Source organism: Plectropomus leopardus, chromosome 23 (genome assembly GCF_008729295.1).
Source record: "Plectropomus leopardus isolate mb chromosome 23, YSFRI_Pleo_2.0, whole genome shotgun sequence".
In the NCBI taxonomy this organism is placed as follows: Eukaryota; Metazoa; Chordata; class Actinopteri; order Perciformes; family Serranidae; genus Plectropomus; species Plectropomus leopardus.
In genome coordinates this window covers 7,091,033-7,117,732 of record NC_056485.1, presented here as the reverse complement: position 1 = coordinate 7,117,732, position 26,700 = coordinate 7,091,033, and the positions used below count along the sequence as shown (strand labels likewise).

General features: G+C 39.4%; 1 protein-coding gene across 1 annotated transcript in view; it reads right to left on the bottom strand.

Moving 5' to 3' along the window:
• Window positions 1–24,012, bottom strand: part of kdm6ba (lysine (K)-specific demethylase 6B, a) — a 111,522-nt gene extending 87,510 nt beyond the window's left edge. The window contains exons 1-2 of the mRNA XM_042511865.1: window positions 23,862–24,012; window positions 22,329–22,367 (exon numbers count right to left, since the gene is read on the bottom strand). The gene's annotated coding sequence lies outside the window, so the exon portion shown is untranslated. The remainder of the gene's footprint in view (window positions 1–22,328; window positions 22,368–23,861) is intronic.
• Between the last annotated feature and the right edge of the window lie 2,688 nt (window positions 24,013–26,700).

The window sequence follows — 26,700 nt, the reverse complement described above, 5'->3', positions numbered from 1 at the left end:
TGTATCATCTGCCAATTTTCTATTTCTGAACATCAGTATTTTGAAAGTATTGTAAATGTCACAGAAACCACAAAGTGAATCATGTGTTTTGTATGTTATTATTGGTGATGTGTCAGAGTTTTTGTGCAGATGCTCTGCACAGATCTGAAATTTGCTAACCCGTCCGCCCACTCGTTCTCTGAATCTCTACGCGAAAGTTAATGCAACACTGCTAGGAAGCTGAAACCATTTTACCCTGATAATGCTGCATTGTGAAAGTAATATTGTTATTGTTAACTGATCAATGCAGCACTGACTCATGCCAGTGATGACTCAGTACTGCTTTACTTTCCAGGGGTCATGCCATGTTGAAAAAATATTTTCACTCGTGATCGCCCATTTCTAACCTTTGCGTATACATCTAGTGCAAAAACTAGATCCTGTTTTGTCTACAGGCTTGATGAGTGGAAGGAAAACAAAAAAAGACTCTTCTCAAAAACAGAGAACAAGCAGATTTCTTGAAATTTTGAACTATGTAGCTTTACACAGTATCCCATTTGAATTTTTGTCAACTATCACATATTCAAATAATATATTTATCTACTTAATACTGTCTAGCTCATTTCGGGGCTCTAAAGTTATACTCAACTCAAGATTTTACATTTGCATATTGTTTTGTAAAGTTTTCAGATTTGAGATTTAGTTGTTTACATTTTTAACATAAATGAATAAAACCATCATTATAACCATATAACATTTAACATGTTAACAATACAATTTGTCAAGAAAAAACACAAATTTGATTTGGGACCTGTCAACATCACTGCATAGGGTAGTGTTGAGCAGAAGCTGAAAAACACCTGCTGCTTCCAACTGATTTTTGACACCTTAACCCCGTTTTAACTGGTACAAAACTATAACACCCACTTACTTTAACTAGAATTGAGTGCTGTTTCTTTTTAAACAGAAGATAGAAAAAATAGGCCTTTTGGTCCGGCCTACATGTCCATTGTCTCCTCTCACATGTCACAATGGTTCACTACAACAAGTGGGTGGTTACAAGAAAAAGCAAAGAAAACTTATGAGAAAAATGTTTGTCTTCCTGTCTCATTGTCTGTCTCACTGAAGCAGTAACACTGTCTGTCTTCACACACACACACACAATCAGATTGACATAACTGACAATGTATGGCATACATTCATACAGATTAATGCTCAACGAGACACAAATAATGTTACAGAGAGCCTCATAACTGCTGTCTTCAAGTGCTCAGCCAGACCTCTCAGACTGAAGAGGTATGATATTCATTCACACGGCTTAAGGCCACATCTAAGCATGGAAATGATGAAGAGCACGGACGCAGACATAAGTAATCTTTGGTTGAGATGCTTGGTGCTGCAGCAACTGTATGAAGAAGGAAGGATGAGCATTTCAAGACGTGCATTTAGTGTCGAAGCCACAGATTTATGGCCCAACAGTAGCTGTTTATCGAATAAAAACTGAATATCAAACTTTGGAAAGCATGCTTTGCATCAGTGCCATGGCTATATGTGCAATATTTCACACACAGACTCTACACAGTGACCCTGGTCAGGCGTACAATAGCCATTTTTATGATTAGACCAACGCACATCCTTGGCTCTCCTTCACAACCCTCCTCTTAATAACCAGGATAGAACAGGAGTTGGACACTGCTGAGCTGTTGTGACAAGGTGTCTCTACATATTTATATAGGAATGGAAACTTAAATTCATGATTCTGTTTTTTTTAAAAGACATGTTAACAACTTCTTGGAAAGAGAGAGAGCAAGCATGAGACAGTGAGAAATGGTGCACATGAGGGTGTGAGAAAGTTTGAGCAAGTTTTCAAAGAAACAGATGTGAAACTGAAACTAAATTTGGTGATTGTATACTGTTATTTTGTGTGGTTGTATTATTTAACAGTGTGTGAGACTAATACATGTGACAGTTCTCATATAAAGGCTCCTTGGCCACTCCTACTTAGCTTCACATTTTTAGCAGACCTTCATTACTTGTATGCAAGTGCTGTCAAAAAGTTCCTTTAGCAATCAGAGTCACCTACACGTGATGCTTTGTGGTTTGAAAACTTTTTTACTCTGAGTTGAGAAAATAATCTCACACCACAAGGCCCATTAGTTCATGGAGATGAAAAGACTGGATGCAGTATTGGCAGCGGGAAACTCTTCATTCCTATGAAAGTTACTCTGTGGCGCCAGAGACGCTCAACTACTACCTATAAAAATTAACAAGATGATCAGCGCTGCTTTCACATCATTGGACACATAGAGAAATCACACTAGAGACATCTGCTTCCTGAGCAGACCACTTCCAGTGCTTCGCTAAACTAAATGGGGATGAAATGATTTACTCTTTCGGCTCTTCTGGACTTTCCACTTGTTATTAGACAGAATGGATCAAATTCTGACAGTGAAACGAGTCATTTGTAGCTCTCTTTCACAATGCAAGTCTATGGGGGAAAAAAAGTCCTTTCATGCCCAATGGCATCATGTGATGCCTCAAAACCCACTGCACTTCCTGGGGACCTGATTAACAAGCTGCTCTGCAGCTCTCAATCATATCACATGATCTTCATCAGCGGATGGGGTTTGCCTGGTTGCAATTAAACTGTAGATGTATAAATGTTTTTTTAATGTGATATAATCAAAGAGCAGCTACAACAGTGACCTTGTGGTTAGACTATTTCTCAACTGCCTAGTCAAAAAGGAACTTTAAACCTAGCCGTTTCTTTTACCTCTCATCTGATTTTACCAATGTATGTCTAGTCCCCCCAAACTACTGAATAACGAGTTACAAGGCAGCTTTTTCCAGCTGTGCTAATGTCTGTACTGATGGATTATATTTGGGGGTTTTTTTTCTCAAAAGAATAATCCAGTTTACTCATGTTTCCAGCTGGTGAGTAAGGTGGAGCACTGTCCTTATACCCTCTGCCGCCCTAAATATCACATCTCAACAATTCAGATGTCATAGAGACACTTCCATCTCCACAGCCATATTTACTTCTTTTGTTGTCTTATTCGTGTGCAGTACAACTAAGTGAACGAGCCAAATGGAAAAAGACAGACAGACTGAGGTGATGGAATAAAGAAAGAAAAATCATCCTCCTTGCCTTCCTCTAGCTCCCTCTCTCCTCTCCTCAAAGCCAGCATTATGTTAAACTGCATAATCATCTCCTCTCTCTCTCCTTCCCTTTCATCTTTCTCCTCCCCCTGTCCTCCCTCCGTCTTTCTCACATCATTTCTACTTCTTCATAACTCCTCCATCTCTCTCTGTGGAGGGGCAGCCAGCAGTGATCAGAAGTATGATAAACTGTCACTGTGCTTCATGGAAAACACACAAGCAGAAGAGATGGAAAGACATGCAGAGTGGCAAGAGAGGGAACTTTTCTGTGTAAACAGATAAATATTGGCAGTCACAGTGTGTTCTGTTATTCACCATGACACCTGCTCTACCCTCACACTCTTTCGATTTCTCAGTTTTTCCCTCCTTTTGAACCTTTCCTTTTTTTCTGCCTCCCTCTGAATCTTAGCCTATGAAGCAGAGGGATGGATTACTGAAATTCCATCAACCAAAGACTCACTGTCACCATCTACCGCAGACATTTCAATAAATGCAGACTTTGCTGTTTAAACGCACACAGCAACACACTGAAGAACATCAAACACTTGCATGTGCCTATGACCTAAGCACACGCACGTGACGCTGCGGTAATGCAAACTTGGCATGTCTGATTCCCACGGATGCTCACTTTCATTTTAACACTTCTGCTTTTTTGCTCACAGTCCTCTCTCTTACCTCTTTTCTTTTTTTCCTCAGCTTTCTCTCTTTGTTTTCTGTCTGGAGTGGAATGTACGGCAAAGAAAAAAGAAAGAAAAAAACAGAGGAAAAAAAAGAAAGAAAAGGGGGGAAAGAGACCGGGCTCAGCTACTCAGATGCTTTTTGTTTCTTCTATTTCTGCAAGCTAAGTGTGTGTGTGTGTGTGTGTGTGTGTGTGTGTGTGTGCTTCTATTTTTAAACCACTGCAAAGAGCCTGACTGCTTGAGTCTCTTCCACCAAGCCCCACTGACTGCAAAAGTGCACACTAGGAAACTTTTTGAGCGTGTGTGCCCATGCACATGTGTATAATGTTTTCCATTGTTACAGAGGTGGAAAACATGTGCACACGTGTGAGTGTGTTCCTGAAAACACACCTACATTCACTAAAGCATACCGAAATGCTTTCATTTCTAGTCATTTTAGACAGTTGTGTTTCCATTTCAAGTTGTACCTGTTTTATTAATGCTGTGTGATCACTTTTTGTACAGAGGAAACACACACACACACATGCACACACTCACACAGTATCAACAAGAGAATCGTGGTGATAACCCAAATGAAACCAGTGGGAGAGCTACAAGCCAGCTGGGGCTCCTGCTTTTGATCTCATCTTTACACACGTGCACATGTGCGCGCGTGCACACACACACACACACACACACAAGGCTAACACAACCGGTAATGCCTGTAATTGCTTTGTTTTCACACGGAGTGAGTGAGTGCCACCCCCTCCCTCCCTCTCCCAATTTTTCACTCATCCCTTTTCTCCCTCCATCTCTCATTCTGAATAACTGATTGTGAGGATTATTATGAATGAATGATTGGGGGCTATGGGACAGCCACAGTGTGTATGTGTGTGTGTGTGTGAGTGTGTGTGTGTGTGTTATGTCATCTCAAAGGCAGCCATGCTCTATTAGCGGAGTTTGATTCATAAGTAGGAAGCCTCACTTCAGTGATTCCCCTGGCAGCCATCGGCACAATAGATCCATTACACACACACACATACACACATACACACACACACACACACACACACACACACACACACGCAGAGTAGAAAAAAAAAGGCGAGAAATGACAGCGGAAGGAGAAAAAAAATGTACCCGTGAGAGAGAAAGCTGAACAAAGAGAGGATGAGAGCCAGGAAACAGGAAGTGTGGAAGGAGGAAATGAGAGGAGGAAGGAAACGGGAGGGGGGAGAGACAGAAAAATGTGTAGAGAGAGCGGATGCTTTGTCTCTGATTCCGTCCACTTGTGGGGTGACGTATAATATTCCTGCCTTTCCAAAAACGAACAAAAAGGTCATTCTTCGTGCTGCTGCTGCCTCTTGGCAAAGTTTGATCATTGACTATAACAGAGTATAACATGACTCAGTACAACACTCCTTATTCAACTGACTTCATCAAGATATTAAACAACATTGCACTGCCTGGAGACCAACATGCACAAATCAAATGCTGCACAAATAAAGCCGGAGAGTTGACAACTCATCCAGCCACTCTGTCATAAATAAATAATTGATGATGACTCTATGTGACTGATGCTAACCCACATTCTCATGAGTGGATGCACAACGCAATACCTCGGCCTACTCCAGTGTACAGTGACTGTCATTAACACACATAATGGCACTGGAGGCAAACAAAGTGACGTTAATAAAGTCAGACAGATCCAACCCAGGATACTGTGATTTGCCTTTATGTTCAATAGGTGGTAAATCAAACAAGAGACTCATTTCAGTGGCGTCATTTACCAAATATCACAAAATTGTCTCAGAGCTTTGTCATCTGAACAATAAACATCAATCTCTTATCCTTAAAAATCCCCTTCATTAGCAACAACAAAAACTACAAAATCCCATTGCAGTCATGGTTCTAACTTACGCTCAATATTCATTGTGTATGTGCAACAGTGAAGCTGTTGTCCAGGTTGCATGAAAATCTGCAATAAAACCCTGTGAAATCAAAGATGACCATTAACTTACACTTAGGTTGTTGAGTTGGCATGGCAACCACTGTGCACATAGAGCTGTGCATTATGGGAATCATCAGCAACGAGTTGAAACATGTCATTAACCTGTCACCAGATTGCTTGATACAAGTCATGTGCTAGCCATACGCTATACTTTCATGCGGAAGCTACGGATTTACTATATGGAAATATGGATTTTTTCAGGATAGTTTATTTCATATGTATAATTTTTACATTATTCTTTTCACGATGTGTTTATTTTTTGTCTTATTTTTTTGGACTTGCTGTATAAACTGTGCTATACAAATAAAATTATCATCATCATCATTATTATTTATTATAATTCTATTGGATTAGTTTATGAAACAATGACAATGATTATCTCAATACAATTTTTCCTTGAAATATAGAAGTGGTAGAAGAAGAACACAACAAGACTGGCCACAAATGCACACTGTAAAATTATGTTTGAGCAGCATGAACATGATCATCAAACTATCTTCAGGATGATTGTTTTGATGACTGATAACAGCGCAGTTGGTTTAATTCACCACATAATGTTAGCTACAGTAGTTCTATGGTCAGCTCACCTGCAGATAATGGTAAGTCAGCGAGTAAGCATGACTGACTTGTCGGCTATTTCATTAGAATGTAATGACATAACACGACGAAACATAACATGAAAATAACTTTAAGTACATGTCGTCGACTAAGTCACATCAGATAAACTTTCATCAGCAGTAAATGACCCCACTGTACTTCACAACGTCATCAAGGCCCGTCTTTTGTTGTTGTTTTGATTGAGAAATGGCTAAAATTAGACTGTGGGTGTAAAACTTGTACAGTAAATAGTTGAGATTTTTCATTTGTCTATTCATTTTGCTTACACTATTAGCTACAACACTTGCAAAATGTTCTAAACCATCTGCACAGACTTTGACATGCTCCTGGCTAGCATTAAGATTTCTTTGTCTATATATATTTTTTTTTAATTTATTTATTCATTTATTGGAAATGTTTTGTCATGTTCTGATATTTAATAATAGTTTAAACCACAATTAATAGCATAATTTCTTCAACTTTCACCTAAGGAGCAAGAAAAACTAGCCTTTAACCATGCAAAACATAATAATGTTATTTTTTAGTGTGAAAATTAACCATTTTTTTAAAATTGTGATAGCATTTTGTAGCCATATAGCCCAGCCCTATTTATGTTATAGTAATGCAATTAAAATTTTTTAAAAATATTTCTTTATTATTGACTACATATTGTTGCTAAATGCTGCAGCAGCAGAGTGTTAATGACTGTGACATAACTTGTAGTAGAAGTGTCAGCTATTGTTAAGTTATATGGTGTGCTGTGAATAGTGGCGATGACCCAGGAATTGGGTATGCAGTACTGAGAGGGTGGAGGGGAGGTGGTGGAGGGGGTTCAGCACTACGTGACGCCAGGCGCGTACCCAATGCTACCTGGCTCACGTTCAAACACACCCCACTTCAGCGAGAGAGCCCCTAGTCCCCAGAGAGCTCCACAACATGAGCCCACAGACAATAAACACACACAGAAACATACTACCCCTTCACACTCCTAAAAGGCCAGAAAGATACACACACTGAGAGGTTAAAGGCAGTATAAGTGCACAAGCTCACAAAGAAAGGTACAAGAATTAACTCAGTATGCAGAAAAACACACCATGGCAAGGACAATCCCACATAAACAAAAGCCCAGATTGATGCATAAACACACACCATTAAAATAAACAAACAGACACAAACATGCAAACTTCCTCACATGCAGCCAAACATTCATACACCCCACTTTATGTGCAATGCTTCTTTGGATATGGCCCCGGCCCCGCACAACAAGCTGCATGAAATATTCAGTGAATTTTTCAACATGTGCTCTTTCCCCTTTCGCACGTGTAGAAGTGCAAAAAAAAAAAATGTAGGGGGAGAGCGATGGGGAGACAGGAAGGAGGGGGAGAAGGAGTCAATGAGGGCAAAGGCAGAGCGAGCAGCAGGAGAGGACGGACGAGCAAGTAAGCACTGACTGGGAGATGCAGAAAGAGAGAGAGAGAAAGAGAGAGAGAGAAAACCCAGCTGACTCTGTTCCAAGCTACTCCCCTTAGCAACAGCCCTGGCTCAGCCTGCGTACCATTGGCCGGCTGACAGCATGCATCACAATCCCATGCATGGCTCCTCCACCAATCAGGGGTTTCCTTGCAACTCTGCATTTTGGATTTCATTTTCACCATGGCAACACAACCCTGCTCTTGGCCCTGGGATGTGGCCTGTGTAGTGTTCACTCACACACAAACACACACATATGCACATGTCATACTGTATATACAGTAGGCTACAGAGTTGACCAACCCTTGATGAGCTCAGGCCAAAGCAATTACTGTGGAAGCACCAGATATAAACAAAACTCACATGGCAGACGAGGTAACTCGGCTAACTCGGCTGCGTCTCCACACCTGTGAATTTGTATTTGTGCATGAGCCCAAGTGTTACAAATTTTGAGGAACACTGGAGACCTGAAATAAGAGTTCATCCCACAAAGACAACCCCGGAAATGCTTTGATCAGTACCCACTGACACTCCTAATGAGGAGAAGAGACACACTGTCACACTCTGCATTTCTCCATCTGTCAGCCTGCACCCATGTGTTAAAGTAAACCATCCTCACAGTCCTCCCTCACATTCACTCTTAAGGTTGGAAAGGGACGCGTTAATTTGAAGTTCCTTTCACACATGTTCAGTTACACTGCGACCGGCTATTATTATGTAGGCGTCCTGTTATAAAAGGATCTCAAGTAGTTTTTTTATGTTTGAGTTTTTCTGTCAGTAAGCGTTCCAACACCCGATGACATTTCAGTTGCATGATAATGCAACTGCATTCATGGATAGAGCATGAACAACTTTGCTTTATAACAAGGTTATGAGATAAGTGTTTACTTTTTCTGTCCTTAACATTGCTTGATAATGCAACCCGAATCATGAGGCTTCTGATTGTGAGTTAACTTACACTATTCATCCAGGCCGGCTGTATTAGAGAGAGTATCCAACAAAACAAGCACAACATTAAATGGATATTTTAACATTTTTCAAACATCTTTGTATCTAAACAATGTGGGTAGTATGTGTAGATGAATAAATGGATGGGAATGAACCTTTTTTCAGCAGCTTCAACTCTAGCTCAGTCAATCACTAGCTGCATGCTGAAAACACATTTCCCCTTCAAACACTCAATACAACTGTTGGTGATAGTACTTTTTTGTATATAAGTATAGTATGTAACCTTCCATGTACCTCTACAATATGTCCTTATTCTTATACAGAAGCTGCCATTGTAAGAGTTGAAATAAACTGAAGGACTAGAGCAGGTTACATAGCAGGTGTCTGTTCATGCTTCTGAGCCCTCTATAGTCCTTCAAACACTAATAACTGTGCACCCCAAAATCCAAAGTACATATTTTCCTCTTACCTGTAGTGCTGTTTTTTTTTTTTTGTTCTTTTTTTAAAGTGTTTAAAGTGTTGGAGATGTCAGCCGCAGAGATGTCTGCCTTCTCTCCAATATAATGGAAGAAGATGGCACTCAACTTTCAAAATTAATTTAAAAACCTCAACAGCAATATCTCTTTCCGGAAAATCACGACTCGGTTGCTCAAGATAATCAGAGACAGACTACGTTGTGAGCAGTTTTATGTAGGGACTATTTTCTTTCTTCCAGACTACACTCTCTGACTGTATCACCACGCAGAGGTTGAAGAAGCGTGCATCTACCGCTAGTTCACCTAGCACCTCTAAGCTAGCTGATGTCATAGCTTAGCTGAGGAGGACATGCGCTGTCACATTCACAACCCTCCTGTCCATGAGTGAAAGCATGCTTCCTTCTGCGCTGTGATACAATCAGCAGGTGTACTTTGGTAGAAAGAAAACAGCTCCTACATTAAACTGCTCACAACAAGGTCTGTGGTTTATCTTAAGTAACCAGGTCATGATTTCTAGAGAGAGAAATTTCTGTTGAGTTTTTCAAAAGTATTTTTTGAGGCGCTTTAAGCACCACAAGCCGATTGCCATCTAGTTCCATTATTTTTGAGAGAAGGTAGACACGTCCACAGCTGATATCTCCAACACTCAGCAACTCACACCAAAACAACCCAGACTGATAAACAGCAGTACAGGTAAGAGAAAAAAATCTGTATTTTGGCTTGTGGGTCGAACTATCTTGAACTATCATACATTTCAGAATGCACACAGACGGACAAGGTAACCAGCTATGTCCTCTTTGTTCTCTCAGTGAGTCCCGATATAAAGGGTGTGAGAGAGAGAGGGAGAGTATCAAAGATATGAAGACAAGAGGAGAGAGATGGAGGGGGGCAGAAAGACAAAGAGAGAAGTAGTGAGAGAGGTAGAGAGACGTATGAGGCAGGCCGGCTCCTGAAGAATAAGCAGGAGGAGAGACAATGAATAGCAGCTCCTCTGCAGACAGACACATGATGAATGGGTCTGCTGCCTAAAAAGCCAGCGTGTCTGCTCACCCCACTGCATGTGTGTGTGTGTGTGTGTGTGTGTCTTTGGGAGTATGTGTGTGTAACTACAGAAGCGATCCATCTGGGCTATTGTGGCGGTGACCAAACTGGAGGTTGATATCTAGTATCGCCTTTCCCCTCCCACAAGACGAAACACTACCATCAGCTCCAAAAACAGCACTCGGGGTCAGTTGTCAAACTTAACAGCAGGTAATTAAAAGTAATAGCAGAGCTTCCCCTTGGGTTTGACGATAGACGATGTATGTATCCCACCAACAGCAATTAGTCAGCCAATTACCCCAGGGCTTAATTAACTAGCATCCATAGGAAGGCTTCAGGGGGGGCAATAATGGGCTCTTTTGGTAGCCTGTGTTTATCTAAGTGATCAATGATTATCATGATCACTGGGAAAGGTCAGCACCTCACATGAAAGGCTGGCTGCCTAACTGACATTTCTTCTTTGCTGCGGTTAATTGGTACAACAGCAGCAAAGTGCCGTTTTCTATTAATGGTTTCTAAAAATGCATATTAGGACGTCACATTGGGTGCAACAAATTTAAAGACTGACACGCAAAACATTCCTGAAGACTGAAACCATGTTTTTCATGATTTAATGTTTCTGAAACGTGAACACAAAACGTATGTACTACATGTATTACTAGGGGTCGAACGATATTGGTTTTTCGGAGCCAGTACTGATACCAATTATAGTGGCTAATAAGACCAATAACTCATATTTGGAACTGATATGCATTTACAAAAAAAAAAATTGAAAATCTTTCTGCCACTGTTTAGAATTTGGGATATAACAAACTCCAACACAAACTTTGTTTAAATGCCTTTTTCAAATGTTCAATCAAAACTAAAACTTTCATCATATACAGCTAAAAAAAATAAGAATAAATAAAATATAGCTTCCTGAGGTTTTAGCCCTTTTAAATTTATTGGCAATTATTAAATAAAATGCCTATATAGATAATCGACAAAATGCCAAATATCTGCCTCAGTAATCGACCAGGCTGATAATCTGACAACCCCTAATTTTTACAATTTTGAAGGAAAGATATATATCTTTTTATATCTACTTACGTGAATATTTCTGTTCTGGGCTTTCCTTGTATTGTATACATCTCAGGCAGCTTTTACATTATCGGCATAATGTATACAATACATGCGACTGATGAAGCTTTATTGGCACAAGCTTTAAGTGCAATGGTTACGATGTTGCATTAGTTGGAAATTCAATGTCCTTTATTTTGGCTGATTCAATTAAATCCAGAGTAGGGGTCTTTAATGTGTGTGCCAATGTGTGTGCGTGTTGCAGCTCTCAGAGCAGAGGGCTCGGCAGAAGCTCCTCTAATCGAGTTAGCTGTGATAACAGGAGTGGCAGCTGGCTTTCCAGGAATATACTCTCCTACTGAGCATGCACTCCCTGCAAGTGGATTTCACACATATGCACGCAGATAAGCGCACACATAGCAATGGAACCCGCCGTGACCTACCGTTCTGTTTTCTGGTGTTTTAAAAATGCATGTGCTGTGCTCTGAGTCTCTGGACAATAAATGCTAAATGCATGTACCCATAGTGAGACAAGCTTATTTACACATTCATCTGTAAATTCACACCGCAGCTTCTGTCTTTGTCTCTTTGAGTTACACGTGCACATGTGAGTGTCCCACAGGTGCTTACATGTCACTCTCTGTATATTTGTGTGTGTGTGTGTTGTTTATCTCCTGGCAGCTTTGTGAGATATTTAGGTAGGTCAGTAGGTGAGTGACGCCTGCAGTGTCTGGCCACCTTGTTTGGTTAACTCTGCTTTAAAACCGTCTTAGCCACATAATGAGGCGTTGCCACTGTCCGAACTCAATGACCTATGCCAAAGTGTAAAGGTGTGTTCATTGGTTTTGAATATGTTTGAATGGGTGCTACATAATTTTAGTAACAGCTCTCAGATTTTTTTGTTTAAACAGGTGATTCCTGAGGTCAGATTTCTATGTCTAATGATTTTGGTATTTTTACAATCCAGAAAAAAAATTCTAAAAATTTAAGCAAGTCTACAGAAATTATTTAAGATCACACCAACTGAAGTTGCCCCACTAGATATAACTCACTCTTTTCCCCACAATGCCTTTTAAAAATGGTGGTTATGTGATCAGTCAGTCTTGCACAGGTAATCTACTAAACTATACTCTATCTGTGCCTGTACTGCTCTATATCACCCCCTACTGAGCCCTCCTTGGACATGCCGCATACACATAAATACACTGTATATACTGTATACTTCTTTAACTACAAGGTTCACTAAGAACTCTTTGGCGCATATATATGCACATGTTGTATGTTTGTCAAATACCACATGAATGCATGTGGCTAAGGTTAAACATAACATGTTAGTGCTATGTACACACCATCCGCAAATGTGGAAAATGTGAGTGTAGCTCACACGCTTGTGTGTCTGCTTTAAAATGATCATAAAGCATTTTATAATTTTGCATGAACGTATATATGTATTGCATGTGTTAAGTATTACTATTAAAGACTGCTGCTCAGTCAACACAGAAGCTCCATGCAAGCCAAAAACAAGTCAAATATGAAAAGCAACACAGCCTTGAGTGCAACTCCAGTGTTTCTCACCAGGATACCTATAATCAGCTGCCATGACACACACTGATGGAAACATACTATATTATTTTTTCTGTGATGTGAAATGTTTAAATGTTACCTTGCATGTTTTGCATTTATAGGGACTATAAAATGTATATAGATGAAACTAGAAGTTGCATGAAGTTAGATTGTGAATGTTTGCTTCCCCTCTGGTCTGGTATGCCCTTGCATTGTAACTGTTCATTTGCCTGTGTAAAAAACTGATTTAAAACTGATCAACATATGAACTTGACCAATGTTTGAAACTACTGCAAAATAAATTTCGAAAAATAGGACAACTTTTGGTCAACAACTCGCCTTTTGAGGGGGTTGCATTGTAGCAGTAACTTGAGTAATATGTGTAACACAAAGCTCCAGTGGCTTAAAAGTGGATTTTCGCTGTGTAAATTTGATCTAAAAACAGTGAGCTTGTAGTCCTAAAATCATCCCTACATTTTACTGTACATTGACATTTTTCTCTGGTTTTATTACATCCTCAGCTTTGACTAGACAAAACAAATATCTCAGTATGAAATCTAATTGGAGTTGATGTAGGTGGAGCTTAAGTTTATATATCACTTTATTTCCTGTTGTTGCTGTCTTTATAAAGCTGATTCATAGTGTAGTATACATCATTGTAAAGTCAACTGGGAAATGTGGAGAAAATCAAATATCACAATATATTTTTTTTACTAAATACCTCAATTTCATTGTTGCAACAACATTTTAGGTTTGATTATTGATGCTTTCACATAAAATTTAAACAACGAGATAATTTGATAAATAATCATCAGTACTGTACTGTGATAATCAATAAGTGAAGCTAGAACAGTCTGGCAAGTATAGAAAATATCACTTACTGTAACGCCGTCCAATAAAAGACAGCACTTATGATACTGATATCCAAAATCTAAGGCAATATCTATTCTAATATCACAATATCAATATCATGTCAATATATTGCCCTGGAACTAGTGATGAAAAGTGTCAGATATCATCTCTATAGTACAGCGCTGTTTCCAGTATATTACCGCAGAGATGGTTATGAAACAGGGACAAAAGGACATTGGTGACACTTAAGCAAGGCGAATGCACAGTCTTCACTGGATGTGCTAATCCACCAGTCAAGCAAGAGCGTGTAAAAATAAAAGGCCTCAAGCTCTAGTTTCACATCTGATCTATGGGATCACTCTCTTTTAGCTCTTGTCTCTCCTTCTCTGCAGCCTCCCTCTCCTCTCTCCCTTTGCTGGCCTCTCACACACAAAGGCAGGGGGAGACAGAGGTGGAGGAGGAGGGAAGGGCAGGAAGGCACAAAGGGCTGGGAGCTGTGGGCTTGCCCTGGGGAGAGGGAGGGCGAGGGGGTGGATGGGGGGGTAACAGGGGGTCAAAGGGGGGCCACGGGGGTGTAGAAGGCTGGGGGGAGGTTGGGGAGAAACCTGAGAGTCAGAAAGCCAGAACAGGAGCTGGGGTAGAAAGAAGGGGAGCAATGGTGGGAAGGGAGGGTCCGAGGGTGAGACACACAACACAAGACAGCCTTTAGCTGCAGAGGGTTTTTTGTTGTTTCCACTTTGGGGGTTTGACAGTGGATTTGTTCAAGAAAGGGATTTAGTTTGGGAAATGCACATTCCCTATCTACCAAAGCCTGCGTAAGCGTTTAAGCCATATTTCTCCTTTTAGGAAGATAGTGTTCACATCTTGTGCCCTCCTTGCCACAGCTCAGGTCTTTACTCGGAGCAGCAACAACAACTGCACCTGCATTTTCTTCCCATAATGCAACATTTAGGCTGATGGTGGCGATACGCTTACAGTAAAAGAAAACTGCCAAATGTCTCAAGTCCAGACAGACAAATGTTGACAAGGCAAAACCCCAAGAAAAAGCAAGTGGAAACACTTGTTTGCCTACAAGACAATACAATTGACCCAAGTGTTTTAAGCCAATAAAAGATGATCACTTTGTGCCTGATAATTTGTGTATTACTTAACCAGGTCAGCAAGAAAATGTAGCATTATTGAGCTATTTTTAGCTGCACAATGTATTTATCTTGTTTTCCTCTCTGCAATGTTTTTTGGAATACAAACTAACAAAAAAAAATTCCGACACCATGAATATGATTAAACAGTTTCTTCATAGTCTAAAAAATAAAACGAGAATATGTCCTAAAAACTATGGTATTTTTGGTCTGAATCTAGGTGAAAAACGGAGGCGCTAGTGCTGCAAAAGTTTACTTTTCTTGACTCGACTCACCAACTGGTAGTTTTCCCCATTTCCTTTTCCACTGCGGATCATACCACCTCAGTATAGGCAGGACTCTTTGCCGACTGCCACAGCAGCACCGTGTGAAACTAACATGCCATCATCTTCAACTGGTTATATCTTTTCATCGACAACCAAACAGAGGAATGTCTGCACTTCGTCAGTTGTGTGGAGTGGTGTATGGCACAGTTTTGCTGGCTATTATCTTTTTAAAATCTAGGATAGGTGAATTAAAAAATTGCAGTCGCAACTGACGGTAACCTGGCTATTTAAAAATGGCAGGTTAGACTAGGAAGTCCTGCGATGGCTCCTTGCTGACCAATCAGTAGTCTGCGGTGTTTTAATTCCACCCTCTAGTGTCGACTCAAAAAACAGTGCCATGGACTAGCCACTAAGGCTGGGTATTGCCAATGTTTTCCTGAATTGATTCAATCTGCATTGACAAGGTCCCGATTCAGTGTCTGATTTTATTACATTCAATATTGATTTGATTAGTCGTATTTCAGCAGTTTTGCTTGAATGTGAAAGTGATTCTCAGGGACCTAATTCTGTGAATTATGCAAGGAATTATTTTAAAAAAGAATAAATACAAAACAGGTGTAGACTTTAATATTTTAAACTAAATGCTGTTTCTGGAGCAGCAAATATGATAATAAAAACAAAAATATCACTATATAAACTCAATATCTCACTGGAAAGTAATCTAAATCATCAACACTAAGTGAAGTTTAGAAAGAATGAACACAGCAGATTGAAATATTGCTTTTCTACATGCTGATGCTTGTTGCACAGGTATATTGTAAAAGTACTGGCTTTCTCCTTGCTAAGTGTTGACTGCACTTACAATAATGAGCAAAGCTGTCGTCAACTCAAATAATCACTCACTTCAACGTCTCAATCGCAGCCTGCCAACAATGCCAAGTCATATTTGTGTGTCTGTGTGTGTGTGTGTATGTGGAGGGGTAGGAAAAGAAGCTGAGGCATGATAATAAATAACACCATAATGTTAAAAGGTAAGCTAACAGTTACAGGTATGACAACGTTAATGTCGGATCTTATCAACAGTACGATCTTCGATTATGGAAAAGGCATGTATTGAAAGATCGATCTCAGATTTTATGAATTGATATATATTCAAATGAAGATTGATTTTGAATCGCATGAATTGATTATTTTAACCCTGCCCCTCTATCCACATCTTTAGTAATGGAAAACCAAAAAAGAGCAAGTCAAGGTGAGCAGAGCAGTGCTGTACAATGAAGTGGAATTGCAGCCTAACAAAAAGCCTACTGAAGTCAACCAGGGACAAACACACAAAACAGTCAGGTGAGGTTTCCACTGCACACTGCCCAATGGAATCAGATGACAAGTTGTTCGGCTTTATACATGGAGGCCCTTATAGCACTTCAGGCTTTGTGCAATACTTCTTCACCTGAGCAGAGATAAGGTTCAATCAATATAGAGCTGGGAGACACGGCTTTAAAATAATATCACAATATTTTTTATATCACAACCAACTATATATATATATATATATATATATATATATATATATATATATATTATATATTATATATATATATATATATATATATATATTTTTTTTTTTTTTTTTTTTTTTTTTTTTTTAAATCTCCTCTAAGCTACTGTAAACTAAAGTACAGAATTATTAAATAAGCTACAGTTACTACTGTTATAATAAAGTTGAATAAAATACTACTATAATGTTAAATAAAGTAAAGGATAAAGTTATACATAAAGTACTCTTATAGCAAAGCTAAATAAAGTATTGCTACAATTAAATAAATCAAAGTGGAACTCATTGTTGTGCTTTATTTTGAAGGCTTGTCTGGGGCAGGAAGTGTTGATATTTTTGCTGTGGACTTGAGAATATGAAAACAAAATTCTGTTATTGTTGACAGAAAGTTAAACCGTGACTGCTTCATGAGGATTTACTACTGTGAGATGGAAACAAACTAACAGCTCTCCAGTTCATGAACTGCAAATATTTCTAAGTCATAATGGTGCTCCTCAGTCACAAAATGTGATCAAATAGTAGCGATCGGAGCTCTGCAGATAGAAAAACACATAGCCTCACCTGCTTATACTACCTCCACTACCACTTGTTAAGCTAGAATGTTACCGCAGCGCCGTTAAACCCGATGATTTATTCTCTATTAGCTGGAAAACCTGAAAATCCCAAAATGCAACTTAATAGTCACCGTCTGGAGCTCTGCAAAAGCTCTACTTTATGTGTGTGCGTCTGTAACAGGCACAGAGCCGTAGGAGAGAGGGGAAAAAAACAAAAAAGGGCAAAGCCAGTCTCATGCCGGTTGCTAAAAAAACAAGACAATTTATACTAAATGTTCCTGATAAAGTCATTTTATACATCACACGTGGAACAAGCCTCTTTACATCGGGTTTATTCGATTTATCGCCCACCCCTTAATTAATATATGTATCAGAAAAGTCATTAAATACCTAACTGCAGAACACTGGCTGTTTGCAACAGTAAGATTTACTGTATGACTTTTGTTTTCCTCCTAATATCGCAAATCTCTCCGTTTATAGGTTTGATTGAGTTGTTTAGAGGAGATGGCTGTTGTATTACATGAAAAAAACAACACCTCTGGCACTATAAGGTCTTATACCAATGCACCCCTCCCACACACCCCCCACCCCTCCACTCGCTTAAATCACTAAAAACTCACACTAATCTTGCACCATCTAACCTCCCTAACTGCCAAAACCACTGTGGGGCCTCAGGACACAGGTGCACCCATCAACACTGAATCACTTCATAGTAATGGATGTCGGTGTATATACATAGTCGCACTATTAAAACACATAGCTCAGCACATACACCGGTAGATGTGCCAACACACACACACCTTACAAACACACAAATGCAAAGCATACCAACAGACTCCTGTCACAGTTGGGTAACACAGGCCAAACAACAAGCTCAGCAGAGGAGAGGAGGCATGTTGGGCATCTTCCTCTTTGCAAACTCTGTCACCCCTACACACACACGCGCACGCACACACACACACACACACACATACACACACACACACAAACGCACAGAGTTGACAAAGAAAGCTTACATGAGGACAAGCACGCACACACACAAACCCAATGCCCTCTCTTGCAGGAAAGTTATGTAACCAGATAGGCAGTGGAGCACTCTTCCTGCACACCTCTTTCTGTCACCACATCTTTCCATTCCTCTTACACTGAGGTCTATCTGTTCCTCCATCTCGGCCTTTTTGTTCTCTAATGGACTGCCAGTTTTCTTTACTCTGGAATCAGCATTTTCTGAATTATTTTTTTCTCTGCCAGCTGTTGTTAAAAGCCCTTTGATGGCATAAACGGGACTGTAAAAAGCTTTACTATGCAGAATGTGGTAACACGCCCTCACAGACCTCCAGGAGGTGGATGATGTCAGCTCCACCTCTCCTCCTTCCCTCCCTACGCCACTCCTTCCTCGATGACACTGCTGATGATGACAGAAGAGGAGGAGGAGGATGACAGTGAAGAGGAGTCACTCCCCCTCCCTCTCTTTCCTGTCCTCGTCCTCACCCACTGCTTCCTGCTTTCCTCCCCCAGGGCATCCTGAGTCAGCTCTCACCACCTCTCTTCCTGAATCTCTCTCTATATCCTCCTTCAAATCTGTTCGCATTTGAACCAAAAGCAAGATTTTTTTATCTCATGCCCTTCCTTCTCAGGGTCTAAGACGATTTCACACTTCAGCAGAAATTTGGTTTTATTTAACATCGGGCAGCAGCGGCAGGTAGAGGGAGACTGAGACAACAAAGTCAAGAAAAGAAGGGAATTGCTCAAATTAGATTAGATTATTAATTTTTCTTATTATTGTCAATGGTCTGAGAGTATAAATCCTTTTTTATGCTGCCTCCACAGGGTGTGTGGCACATGTGGATGGCACATGGATTGGAGCATTTGGAAGAAAGAAAAGAAGGAGGAGGAGGAGGAGGAGGAGGAGGATGGAGACAAAGCAGATGAGAAAAACAGATGCCAAATCCTGCCATGTCCTGTCCCACGTCCTGCACTGAACACGCCCAAACTGTCACCTGCTCGTATGAAAGAGGGTGTAACGCAAACTGGACAGTGGCTGAAATCTAATGTTAGATGTCATATCGCCATTTCTAGGGCCAGTTTAAGAGCGACTCATACTTCAAAGCTTAATTAAGCCAAATGTTCTCTGTTAACTTCAGTTCAGTTGTAATGTTACATCAAATCTGTAGCAACATTTTTTTATTTTGAAAATCAGTTAATGCCTTCAATGTTGTCCCCATTTTTAAAACTAAATTTGTGGGTTACTCGCTGAATCAACATCTGCAGGACAGTAATTTACTGTAGTCTATGGACACCCGTTGCTCTGCAAAGCAAAATTTTGCAGCCGAACATATGTCACTCATCTACCACGTCTGAAACTAGATCCCCATCCAAATAAAGCATCTGACAAAACTGGTCCCAGGTGCAGCATATGGAATTATTTTGCTTACAACAAGCCAACATCAAAACCCTGGTGTAAAGGGTGCTGCCAAGTTCTGCAAGTCAACTATGGTGACATCATCATGCCTTTGGATTTATAGTTGGTATTAAAGTTGATTTTCTGGAATCGTTACAACACTCGAGGGAATGCCACACAAAAAGGCTGTTAATGTAGCTAAAGGCACATAATGAGCAGCATATCTCACACATATATCCACCAGGGTACAGTACTGGCCTTGTGGCACACGGTGAGCATTTACCTCTGGACCCCAGTCACCATGTCTAAATGGTGAGAGTGCACACACCTGCGTGTCTTGAAGACAGATGAAAGCTGATTTATGGCACTGTAATGCTGAGGGATGCCAGCTCTTGGAGTCATAGTTTAACCAGAAAATGAATGATAACACTCTCACAAACACATTTAAACAGCCATTCAACATGACTGTCAGTGGAACAGATGACTTATCATTCATATCCACTAAACAACTGATCACAACCTGTTTGTGTGAGACACAGAGACCAAGGGGCCGATGGTGGGTAAGACACTAAAGTTTCAAAATCACACTCAATTTTAGGACCACATAGAGACATATAATCTATAGATTGAATATAAACATGGATTTGACATGCTATGATTAAACTGTACCTGCATTTTAAATAGATTTGGGTATCGTTCGGGTTTTATTTGATACTGGTGCTGAAACAATACCAGTGGCTAAATGACACCTGAACTGGTACTTTAAAAGAAAACGACATTCAGCAACACTTAAGAGAGGCTTCTTTTTTAAATTGCAAATTTGTATTTGAACAAGATATTACATTTAGCAGTTTAAAGTATACTTAAATATCTAAATAGAAAACATATGCTCACTCTCTCTCCCTCTCACAAAAACCACACACTCGCTAACGTTACGCACACAATCTGGTACTGCAATGAGGCACTGAAATCTGTGTTGTAATTCCGTCTGGTAGGTACCGGTCATATAGAAACCAGTGCTATATAGGCACTGAGTTTCAAGCTATAAATAGCAGAAAATGTAGAGATTAGTAATATAGTTGAAGACTATAATCTAATAATAAGTATTATTTTCTGAAAAATACTGCTGCTAATTTCTGCAGCCCATCTTATTCTTTCAATCCTTCCTCCTTTCTGCTCAGTAACATCCTCTCCCACAGAAAAGCTTTCAGACAGAAGGTGCTTTATGTGTGTGTGTGTGTGTGTGTGTGCGTGCGCAGCGTGTGTGCATCCGTCTACAAGTATAATGGCGGGTGTCTACTTGGTCTTGAGCAGGATTGTGTGTATATGTGCATTTATGCGTGTAATGGGATCTGATTCATGGGCAGTTGTAAATGTATGCAATAAAGCTGAGCAGGCTAAGAGATGGAAAACCCCAGGTGTGTGAGGTTTGGCAGGGTCCTGGGAGACGTCAGCGTTAGAGCGTGTGTGTGTCTTTGTCCTTGAGAGGGAGATCAAAACGGTGAATGAGAGGTGCAGGGGTGTTTGAGATGTGTGTCAGGGAGTGTTATAGGTCCTTGTGCGTGAAAATGAAAGAGGGCTGGTGTTAGTATAGGTGTGTATATGCCTCAGTAAAGGTGTTGAATGTGTAAAGCTCAGCTGAAGTGCATCTGTGTGTGTGTGTGTGTGTGTGCGCGCTTGGCTCTGGCTTGAGTCCCAGTCAGTTTAAGAGTTGTTGTGGACATGGCAACTCCTTTACCAAAAAAGACAGAAACTCAAATCTAGAAAAAAGTCAGGTACATTTGTAAACATTTCAAACTTCAATAGTCACTAAGTCAAGCGTTTAATCCAACGCTGCAGAGTCTTTGTAGAAGACGGTTATATTAAAACAACAGGTTGCACAAAAGCAAAACGGCAGCTGGATACCCATCGCATCCCAAATAGAAAAAATATAACAAATCAAACTGGTTTATGTCATACAATGTTTAGGTAGGTAAGCAGCAGGCCAGCACAAATAGAAAAACAAACGAAAGCTTTCACTATTGCTGTCAGTAGTCATAGCAAACTGTTTCTTTCAGGCCTCAAAACAAATCATCAGTCTCAGTGCCTCTGGTTCAAACCAGATGTAGTCTCAATAAGATACACCAAAAACACCTTAGGCTACAAAACTAACCGTGTTCAGACAGAATGGGTCAAAACAGTAAACTAATACTGTGCAAAATTATTGGTATTTCCTTTCTAACAGTTGCAACTGAAGCGGATTTGCACCCTTTTAGGATAAAAGGAGACAAAATCCCCCAAATATTTTCTTTGCTGAAACAGCAAGGGGACCTGAGATGGAAAACATAGAGAAAAGAAGCTTCTACAGTGAGCAGGGATTCATATTTCTTTCAGTTAAATGACTCTTAACGGTACAGGGGCTGCACATCAACATGTTTTGCCCATTTTCTGGATATTTCAATACATTTTAGCACCTCAAACATGTCATTGCCCTGAGAAGAAGCTCAAACATATCAGCCAAAACAGGAATGACAGACATCGCAACATGACTAAACAAGGAAGGCATGCACATTCTGTGTGTCACTGCAGGCAGGTCAAAGTAAAAGGTCAAAGGTCTTACCTGGGCAGGTGGGTGCTTGCAGCAAAATGTAGATCCCCCCTGCAGAAAAACACAGCATGTAAACAATGGGCCTCATGCAGCAACCTTCTCTTAAATGTCTCTTAAATTGTCTCTTAATTTTCTGACATTTTAGAACATCCAAATTTGCTCTAACATGTGTGCTTAGGGATGAATTCCACTTGATCATAATCACCTGTTAGCACAGGTAATAACCCCTAAGGGCAGGTTTTGTGCCACGTGCAAAGACTCTGGCACATACCCAAGACTAAGAGATGCCACTAAACAAAGGTTGAAAGAAGAAAAACTTCAGCAGTAGTAAAACTGACATTTTTTTTAAAAGTGTCAGTACTGGTGTTACAAGAAAATCAAAAACCCAGCTATGACAAAACATTTGCGTGACAGCAGCAGTTGTGAAGTATTCAGAACCTATACTTAGCCTGAGTAAAAGTACTGATGCCACATGGTTAAATACTAGTAAAAGCCCTGCATTAAAAATGTTACTTTAGTAAAAGTATTCAAGTACAATTGGGATTGTGTTCAAGTATTAAAAATAAAAGTACTAAGTATTTAGTTAATAATTCAATTAATCTCATCAAAATAGTAAAAATTAATAAAAGCAAAAGCAGTTAGGCCTATGAAATGTTTTTGCATGAAAAATTAATGAAAAAATGTTGCCAATTAATGAAATTCTAATCTAAAACAATAATGTGTGAAGAAACTGGTAAGCTATCAAATTGTAATAGAGTAAAAATACAACATTTCCCTCTGATGTGATGTGGAGAAGAAATGGAAAGTGACATGAGATTTAAAAACTCTAATAAAGTAAAGGTACCTCAAATATGTACTTAAGTACAGTACTTGACAAAATGTACTTCAGCAGAGGAAGACACTGAAACTAAAATGACAGTAATTTAGATAAATGGACCAGGTATAGAGGTCTTTCTTTAGCCCTAAAATTTAATAATCAAATCCTTATAATTACTCTTAAGCATAACCAAAGTTTGATGTTACCATATTCATGCATTTTGAAATGTTCCCCAAATAGAAAACTTGTTTTTCCATGTACTTGTGAACAATTTGTGAACTAAGAATATTAGATGGTTTTCTCTCATCTTGGTCAGTGCTCTTGACCACTCATAAAATGTTCTCTTACCTAAGAGAAGAGCAAAAATACGAAAATACTGGTGAATCCTGAAAATCAGTGGGTACTAATATAATAAGGACAAATCGTGGATACGTACAAAAGTAAGAACAATTTGTCTATATATAATTTCTTAAATGATATGGATCAGTCCAGTAAGTCAGCTGTTATTTAATATCAGTTAGAAGTCAGTTATGGGAAGATTGTGTTAGTAAGCTGCATTGTTGACTCTGTGACAGAATAAATTGCAATATTAAACACATCAATTGTATTTCTGAGTGAAATGCTTTGTATTTAACACTAAGTCTTCTTTAATTTAGTGGGAAGTGTATATGATGTAGGTATTTCTTATGGGAAAATCTACATAAAATCTTCAAAAAATTTCATCCTACCATCACTGTGGAATGGCATCAGTGTGTTCCATTCCTCTATTGGGCGCTCCATCTTGACAGGCTGTACTGGCAGTTTAACGTTTGCCAATTCTTGCCAACAGTAGGGTCGACATCTCATTTATGACTTCAGTCAGGTGCTGGTGGTTCCTCAAACGTAGCACAACAATGCTTGGCCATTCTTCTGTGGTGACAAAGATATGTTTTAATGCTTTCAGTGAGGGATAAAATAAATAAGAAGCAGTAATCAAGTAGCGGATAAACATCTGACAACACTCACTAAAATGGAAAAGTATCAGAGTACATTTGTAATCGTCATGGGCATTGATCTACGAAAACTTGGAACTCAACTGCACTGGATTTGTTGGTTTTATCTACAGGTCAAATCTAGAGACATGAACGAAAACACATATTCAGATACCAGAGTCTTCTTTCCAACCAGGCATTTGAGAAAACAGCAGCTGTTCACAGAGGTCACACAGGGATCAGAGTTGGACTGCGATTATGTCGCCATCTAGGGGACAATTCACACTCTTGCACTTCAACAATTTCCAAAGTTGATATACAGTACACACTACTGTATACGTGCAGGATTGTAACGGCAATCGGAGAAGTAATGGATACACTGCTTCAGTGCGGGCATGAAATTACTTCTATCATGAAGCACTTAGATGCTGATATTTTGTGTTAAAGTCTGAATACCTTGTTATTTTTTTCCCTAAAATAAATGTCTGTCATACAAGAGAAAATATAGCCTACATAATGAATGGTAGGCAAGAAAAATATGCTATTTGAAGCTATTTATCAACTGACATATGTATAGGAAAAAGGGGGCAGTAACTTGGCATATATCTGGGAAAATACTAACTGTACTGTACATCTTTATATAACTTCATGAAAATACACAAGAAATCAGAAAATGGCTCACATGATACCATCAAACCAGTCAGGTTGTCTATGTGTGTATGTACTGTCCAGTTAACAGGTGTGTCGCTTGGGTGACTAGGCAACACTGTGGGCTATTTTTAAGTGACCAACAGTGATTTGTTATTTACCAGACAGGAGAAGAGGCGCTGTAAGGGAGGTACTATCGGTCAAACTATAGCATAGTGTAGTGTATGAACACATATTGCTGCCACGTCTGACAAAAAAGACAAAAAAAACCAAACAAAATTAATATCTAGATATTTAGATCGTCGATATTAGTATTAGATAGATATTTTTACGTATAACAACGGAAGTTAATTTTTCTGAGGTTTCTTGTTAAAACAAAAAATATCTTGTTAGAACAAATAGTTTTTTATTATAACACGAAAAGTTTGAAAATATCTTGTTATAACAAAAAAATTAATAATAAAAGTGAATAATGAAACGCAAATACCATGTTGCGATGTTTCGTAGTATTAGCTATATTTCATAGCGGCATTACAGTTAAGCATTTGGTCAAGTGAACAGTCACAATTACTGTGGGGGACTGTCGGTTTTGCAACTACGAAACATTGTTGCAGTTTCGGTTAGGTCGCATTAAAAATGTATTATTGCGTATTGGAGGTATTAATGCATTTTATTGCAGCCCCAGATGTTTTGTCGAAAACTGTTTACCGCACCCTGAACCTGGACCAAACACTAAACCCTAAACTTACCACCGAGGGGGGTACGAGAGGGAAACACTGCACAGTGGGGTAATACATTTCCATACAACACCTGTAAGCCAAGTTTAGTCCTACCTGCAACACAAACCTGGTACTCTTTTTCAACATAACCGTAAAATACAACTAGCAACACCAGGAAAAACGTGTGCGTCAGATATTCAAATAAGCTAAAATGTGATTTCAACCGTTAAGCTAGCATATTCAAGACGCACTAACCTGGGCACAGGCACTGCTGTGTACACTAAAACGTTTGTAGTCCCATTAGCGTCGAAAATGTTTCATTTCGTGCAAAAAGTCACGCAGAACTAAAGCTAAGTGACGGTAATTACCGAAAAATGTAATTATTTTTGTTTTGTTTTGACTCCTCGGAGCTGCGCCGCCACTGTACGCAAATGGCCAAACATTTTTTGAAATTGGACACGCCCCCTCCTCGAGTCGCACTGCATTGTGGGACATCAAACACTCGCAAAAATTAAGAGGACATTTAAAATTCTGACATTCAAAATAGTCAGTTTTGAAATGTGGGAACAGTATATATCCTACCCAAAATACTATTTATTAGTAATTTTAATCGTGTGGTAAAACATGATTTAAATTGTTAAGTTTTAGGCGCGTAAAATGTAATAATGGTATGTTCCGGTGGGAACATACCATTACGGTGGCTCGGTGGCTATAGAAGGTGCTTCATGTCTGAAAGCGGCGTCTCTAACGCGGCAGCAGCGGGTTCGATTCCAGATCATGGCACCTTGTACAATATTTGCTTGCTGCATCTTGTGTCTTGTTTAGTAAAGTCAACTATGCCAAAACAAGATCCCAGAAATCGGCTTTAATACTTAAACATTGTGCTATGAGTTTAAAGTCACAATTCAAGGGACCGTTCTAAATTTATCAGACAAAGGTGATGGCTGGTGAATAACTTGTTTTGAACCTCCAAAAACTTTAAAATATTTTTCCTTAAGCCTGCCTGAGTGACTTGGACAATGCATAACCCTCCCTCCACCAAAAATGAGTTATTAGAGTTTCAAACCTTACCTTTTTATGTTTGAAAGTTAAAAGATGAAGACAAAATCTGGAGTTAAAAGGCCTTAGTTTTCCATTCTTGTCCTGCATGCTTGTTAGTTTGTGCAAACATTTTTTGGTTTTGCCAAATTTTATACAAGACGTAAAATAAAGTTATTGAAATGTCACTA